This window comes from Carya illinoinensis, chromosome 8, assembly GCF_018687715.1.
Source record: "Carya illinoinensis cultivar Pawnee chromosome 8, C.illinoinensisPawnee_v1, whole genome shotgun sequence".
Classification (NCBI taxonomy): domain Eukaryota; kingdom Viridiplantae; phylum Streptophyta; class Magnoliopsida; order Fagales; family Juglandaceae; genus Carya; species Carya illinoinensis.
The window spans coordinates 36,265,285-36,271,885 of NC_056759.1; the positions used below are offsets into that span (position 1 = coordinate 36,265,285).

The following is a 6,601-nucleotide window of genomic DNA, read 5'->3' on the forward strand; positions in this document are numbered from 1 at the left end:
ATATCCATGATGAGAATGCAAGTAGTTACCTTGTCTGGTAGATGCATATATAGGAGAAGAATAAAAATGTTAGCAGACGGCCGGCGTTTGTTTCAATAAAAGCACACTGACTTAGAAACTATTCTACACGGTCAAAGTATATATATTTTTATATACATATATTATTTTTTAATTAAGGATTCTAGAGGATTTTTTATTTAATTTGTTTTTCTTTTTCTCATATAAGTATTTGAATTGTTCAATGCGGGAGTTTATATATATTTATCAATCGCATTAGTTCCAAATTTATACAAATAAGTTTTCTGGAAATTAGTAGGAGTACTGTTTTCCATCAATCGTATCTTGGTTCATTTATATATATATATATATATATATATTGGCTCGAGGAATAAATAAATAAATCAAATATAGCATATAGCCGATGATCGATCAAAGTCGCCGTCTGGGGCCGGGCAAACCTATATATATAATAAATATAATATAATATTATAATATTATCCTACATCATACACTTTATATATTCTAATATTATTTTTTATTTTTAGTTTTTATTATTTTATTTTATTCTTGTTAAACTAATTGAATTGTTTTACTTATCATCCATATACCACATATTTGTTATAGAAAAAATAAAAAATAATAAAATAAGTATCGTGTGTGATGTGTGAAGATGATAAGTAAAATAAGTTTTTATTCAAAAAAATATAAAATAAAAAGAGACAACTTGTTCTTGAAGTGGTCAGAATAGACCAAGGTACTTTGCAACCGCACAATACGTTTTGAAGTGGTGACAATATTAATTACCTGGTAAATTAAGGATACATATATATTTAATTACATGTCTGAAATCAGGCTTTACTTTGTTCCACCCACCGTAGTTTTTGTAGTTTAATAGTAACCTTTTGTTTTGTAAAAATATAATTTTAATTTGGATGCATTTTGGAGGCATCTATTGCTAGCTAGATATATAGTAATAATTTAAATGATCAGATGAGATAAAGATTTCTCAAAATTTTTTAAAAATTTTCACAAATATATTTTTTTTAAAATATCACTTAAATAAAAATATTTTTTAACTTTTTTATACAATCATTATAAATTTTTCCTTACTATAGCAGGAAATATGCTGGATTTATATATCGGAAAATTAAGCTTATGCTTCAAGCTGCTTATATAAGAAAATAGGTAAAAGTCTTCATTTCTATTTGCCAAAATTTGATGACGATGCTACTTGTCAGATTTTAATAATTGAATATAAATATGTTGGTCTTAGGTAATGTTTGGATAGTATGAGATGAAATGATAAATATGTGAATTATAGTTAAATATTTTATGACTAGTAATAAAATAATTTGTGAATAGTAGTGAAATAGTTTTTATTAAAATTTAATTTATTGAGTTATGGGAAATAAGAGAAAAAATTAAAAAAAATATTATAAAGTTATAATATTGTTATAATATTATTTTTATTTTAAGATTTTAAAAAATTAATTTTTTTTGTATAGAAATTTGGTAAATTTATAATATTTAAATAAAAAAATATGAATGAGAAATTAAAAAATGTTCATGTTTAATTAATATTTAGAGATGATATAAATAGGAAGAGATGAGACAAGCTGCTTATGATCCAAACCGGGCCGAAGGCGTAAATTAGTAGTCGAATTGAAAGTTTACTTTATCCAAACCGGGCCGAAGGCGTAAATTAGTAGTCGAATTGAAAGTTTACTTTATCGTAAAGAAAAGCAGCAGTGCCTTTCTTTTTCGGAAAATGATAAACCATCTATCACGTTACAACTTAATTATTACTATACATTAAAATATTAATATTTTTTACTTTAATTCAAAATTTCTGTACTTGCAACAGTTTAAAGTATATAAAATAATAATTTTTTTATAACTAGTTGTAAACAAATTGTAATATAGTTGTATTTATATCATTTTCCTTCTTTTTTTAGGGTGGATTGCCGCGGAATTAGCTTGTGGTGCTTCGGGGTAGGGCTGTACAAATAAACCGTGTACCCGACCCGAAATACCGACCCGTTTACCTGTAAAATTGGAAACGAGTTATACCGTAACCGTTTCCATTTTAATCGGGTAATACCTGAAACCCGTTTCTTACACACAAATGTGCACCGTGCAGTGCAGCTCGCAGTCATTCTCTCCGTCGCCAACCTTGCTCTGTTGCTCAAAAACTCTCCCTCATCATTCTCAAGTCTCCACTAGATTTTCGAAATCATCTATAGGTATCTCTCTCTCTCTCTCTCTCTCTCTCTCTCTCTCTCTCTGTGGGGTTTGGGAGATTTGGGCTTTTGGATTCGCAAATGTTGGTGTTTGGAGCTGAAATTGTTGGTTAATGGCAGAATTTATAACAGGGGCCTCAAGTGTACAGCTGTTGTAATTTTCGGAGCTGAAAAGTTTTGAAGATGAGCTTGTATAATATTTTTTGTTGCTTCTTGCTTCTTGGGTTATGTTAGACACGCCAAGTAAATTACTGCATACCCGTTTAGACTCTCTTAGGCTCTCTTGGGTTAAGATGGGATCTGGGTTTCATGGGTAGGTGGGTTTTTAGAAATGCAGGGCAGCTATTTGATTAAATGCCGGTTAGATTTGTTCATGCAGTTTTTACCCCACTTGTTTCTGTCTTAACTTCGTAAGTAGAACTTGGTTCAGTTCGTGTCTCCATTTGTATGTATCTGGAACGTCTTGGTTATATCTAAGGGGGGAAAAACATTCAAAGTCATATGCAGATACACAATTCCAAACCCAAACGCTATGTTTTGGCCCATAGAAAACAAGATGGATGGTAAAAGCCTCAAATAAGGTCATGCCAATGTTTGGATGAAGAAAAAAAGGTTTGGAAATAGTTGAAAACATTATAGAGGCCAATCTTCCCAACCCCTATTTCAACCTTCTTTGATTTAATATTACAGCTTCATCCTACACTTATCCTAGCTAATATGATTTGGTGTCATTGTCCAATATCAACTTTCGTATTTTCCTTCAGAAAAATAAACATAGATCGAAGCTGGAGTAATGAATATCTAATTACTTATATAATATGATGAAAGGGAAGCCAATATTAATATTTCAATTACCTTCTCCATGTAGTCGTAAATATCTGCTATAATGTAGTCTGTTAACATGGATTCTAGCTTTTTATAGCTTTTGCAATCTGCATTGACAACCCATAGCAATATTAATATCCTTTTGTATCTTTTTTATCTTACTCAGAAAAAGAGAATTTGTTCTCTCTCTCTCTCTCTAATTTATGAAATTATGAGTTTCTCCATTTAATATATCCCCTGTTTGAGGAAATGTCTTTAAACTTGAAGATAATAAGATGTGAATTCGATCATACAGTATATATTGCTGTTGTATTATTATTTTAAATAGTATTAATTCAGTAATAAATGATGTAGGACCCATTTCATGTGTCCCCCTCCTACTTAAAACCTGCACATTTATGCAAGAATTTGAGGCACTGCAATGACACTGAACTTTTACTTTTAAAATGCACTGAAAATACTTGTAATCTATATATATATATATATATATATATTAGAACCTTTTTCCCACCTCCTTGTGGGAAGTCTGGGAAGGTTCACGTTTCTTTCACAAAGAGCTGACATAAATTTATAGGACAATATTTGTAGCATGATCTTCTGTTACTTTTTTAATATAATTACAGTGTAGCTTATAATATTTCTATATGTGCGCAGTTCTTATTTTTATCAATATTTCTATCATATGTATTGAGATTTTTGTTAACAAATTTGTGGTGTTATCTCAAATTGCAGTTGAACCCCATGGAACCTAGTGCTGCTATGCCTTCATCTGAGTCTGAATCAATGCCCAATGTGATTCATTTGGATAGCACTCTACCTCCAACTTTGGATAGCTCTCTCCCTACATCTAGTCCTCAAGTTCTTCCTCCTATCTCAAAAAGACGGGGTAGATCTGAAGTATGGCAACACTTTATGAGGGTTGAGGATGTCGAGGATCCCGATGAGCCCAAAGCCAAATGTGATTATTGTGGTAAGGTTTTGTTATGTCATCCTAAAAGACAAGGTACTTCATCCTTGAAGTACCATCATGAGAGATGTAAAGCCTTTAATACTAATGGGGTTGGAAGGGATAACCCCCAATAAAAAATGACCAGGACTAGGAAGATGGGGGTGGATGGTACAACTAGCAGTCCTAGTGTTGGACTTGCCAAATACAACGAACAGAAAACACGGTTAGCGGTAACTAAAATGATAATTGTGGATGAGCTACCGTTTAGATTTGTAGAAAAAAAAAAGGTTTTAAAGAGTTTATGGCCGTAGTTGAGCCTAGATTTCCAATTCCTTCTCGCATTACTGTTATGCGAGATTGTATGAAGATGTACATGTTAGAAAAAAGAAAAGTTGAAGAACATGTTTATGGCATCCGATTATAAGATTTGCATCACTACTGACATGTGAACATCAATTCAAAATCTAAATTATATGTGCATAACAGCCCATTTTATTGATGATGATTGGATCTTGCATAAGAGAATTATAGATTTTAACAAAGTTCCTGATCATATAGGGATAACAATAGGAAAAGAGATTGAGTCATCTGTACTTGGATGGGGCATAAAGAAGATATTTACAATTACAGTTGATAATGCATCTTCTAATACCATGGCTATTGATTATTTGAGAAAAATTGCTAAACTTAGGGACTGTATGGTATTAGACAATGACCTTATGCATATGGTTGTGCACATATTTTGAATCTCATTGTCCAGGATGTATTAAAAGAAATTGATAGATCAATTGTGAAGATTTGAAATGCAGTTAAATATGTGAAGTCTTCCCCTACAAGACTTAATAAGTTCAAGTCATGTGCAGAGAAATAAAATATTTTGGGTGGTTGACTTCTTTGTCTTGATGTTCCAACTAGGTGGAACTCAACATATTTAATGTTGAGTGCGGCTCTTAAATATTATGCGGCGTTTGAGGTGTTGCAAGATGAAGACAATGAGTTTGTCCCATATTTATGTGAGGTTGGACAAGGAATACCAACTTTACATGATTGGGAAACCATCAAGGTTTTTGTACAATTTTTGAAGCTTTTTTATGATATGACTTTGTGGGTTTCAGGCTCAGTTTATGCAACTTCAAATTTGTTCATTAAAGAAATATTTACAATCTATAAGCATTTGAACAAATTTTCCATGAGTGAGAGTAATGTGCTGAAAACTATGTCGGATAGGATGTTGTTGAAATATGACAAGTATTGGGGGGATTGTGGGAAATTGAATAAAATGTTGTTTATTGCATCTATGCTTGATCTGCGCTTCAAGTTGGAAGTTTTGGAGTTTTGTTTTACAAATATTCTTGGCCATGAGCGAGCATCTGAACTTGTTGATTGGTTAAGGAGAATGATTGAGTGGATGTATAAGCAATATTCAAAATCCAATGTAAGTTCAAGTAGAGGCCAATCAAGTGTTGGTGAGACCTAAAGCAACACTTCTTATAATGATGAGGATGATATATTCAATATGTTTCAGCAATATCAAGCATCAAAAGGAGTGGTAGAGTCTAAATCAGAATTGGATAAGTATTTCATGGAAAGTGTTGAAGGATCGACACCCGACTTTGATATTCTAATATGGTGAAAGGTGAACTCAATCAGATATCCGATTCTTTCCAATATAGCTCGAGATGTGTTAGCTATTCCAATATCTATTGTTTCTTCTGAGTTGGCATTTAGCGTTGGAGGTCGGGTCTTAGATTCATTTCGTAACTCATTGGCCCCAACAACAGTTGAAGCTCTTATTTGCATACAAAACTGGTTGATGGCTCTCTCCATTAATTATGACTCACAAGATGTAATGGAAGATGATAAAAGTTACAAGTTAGAAACCGGTAAGATTCATATTTGAAAAATATTTTCTTATAATCATTTCAATTAATTATATGTTTAACATTATTTTTTATTTCTTGTAGAGATAACTTTGAAGAATATTTTGAATGAGGTCGATTGAAAATTCTTTGAAGAATACACAATTCTTTGGAAGATGATGTAATGGAAGATGTAATAGAAGATGATGAAAGTTATAAGTTAGAAACTGGTAAGATTTATATTTGAATAATATTTTCTTATAGTACTTTCAATTAACTATATGTTTAACATTATTTTTTATTTATTGTAGAGATAACTTTGAAGAATATTTTGAACAAGGTCGATTGAAGATTTTTTGAAGAATACACAATTCTTTGGGAGTAGGACCTATGGATACAGAAGCCGTTTGTGTATTTTAAAAATTAAACAAGACCTATGGATTTTTTTTTTTAGTGTGATTACTAAAAGTACATTTATATAGCATTATTGGTTTATTAAATGAATAGTAAACATGAACATTATTGGTTTTTTTTTTGTATTTGTTTGTTAAAACGTTGGTTTAGAAAACATTGGCAAGGAAGTTGGTTGTAGGAATGAATGGAAAAAATTAAGTTGCTACTAATTTACAATTACTATATCCAATGGATTTCTTTTTCTTCTAGAAAATGTAGCCAAAGTCATTGAAATCAATCAATAGTTTTTGGCATCATCTTATTAAGTACAAGAC

The 6,601-nt window shown here is 31.2% G+C and overlaps 1 long non-coding RNA gene across 1 annotated transcript; it reads left to right on the forward strand.

Moving 5' to 3' along the window:
* The first annotated feature begins 2,106 nt into the window (after nucleotides 1–2,106).
* On the forward strand, nucleotides 2,107–6,401 carry LOC122318269. Its single transcript, XR_006244780.1, has 5 exons — nucleotides 2,107–2,243; nucleotides 3,798–4,035; nucleotides 4,930–5,897; nucleotides 5,979–6,103; nucleotides 6,185–6,401. It is a non-coding gene; the product is annotated as an uncharacterized LOC122318269 (long non-coding RNA).
* Nucleotides 6,402–6,601: the final 200 nt, after the last annotated feature.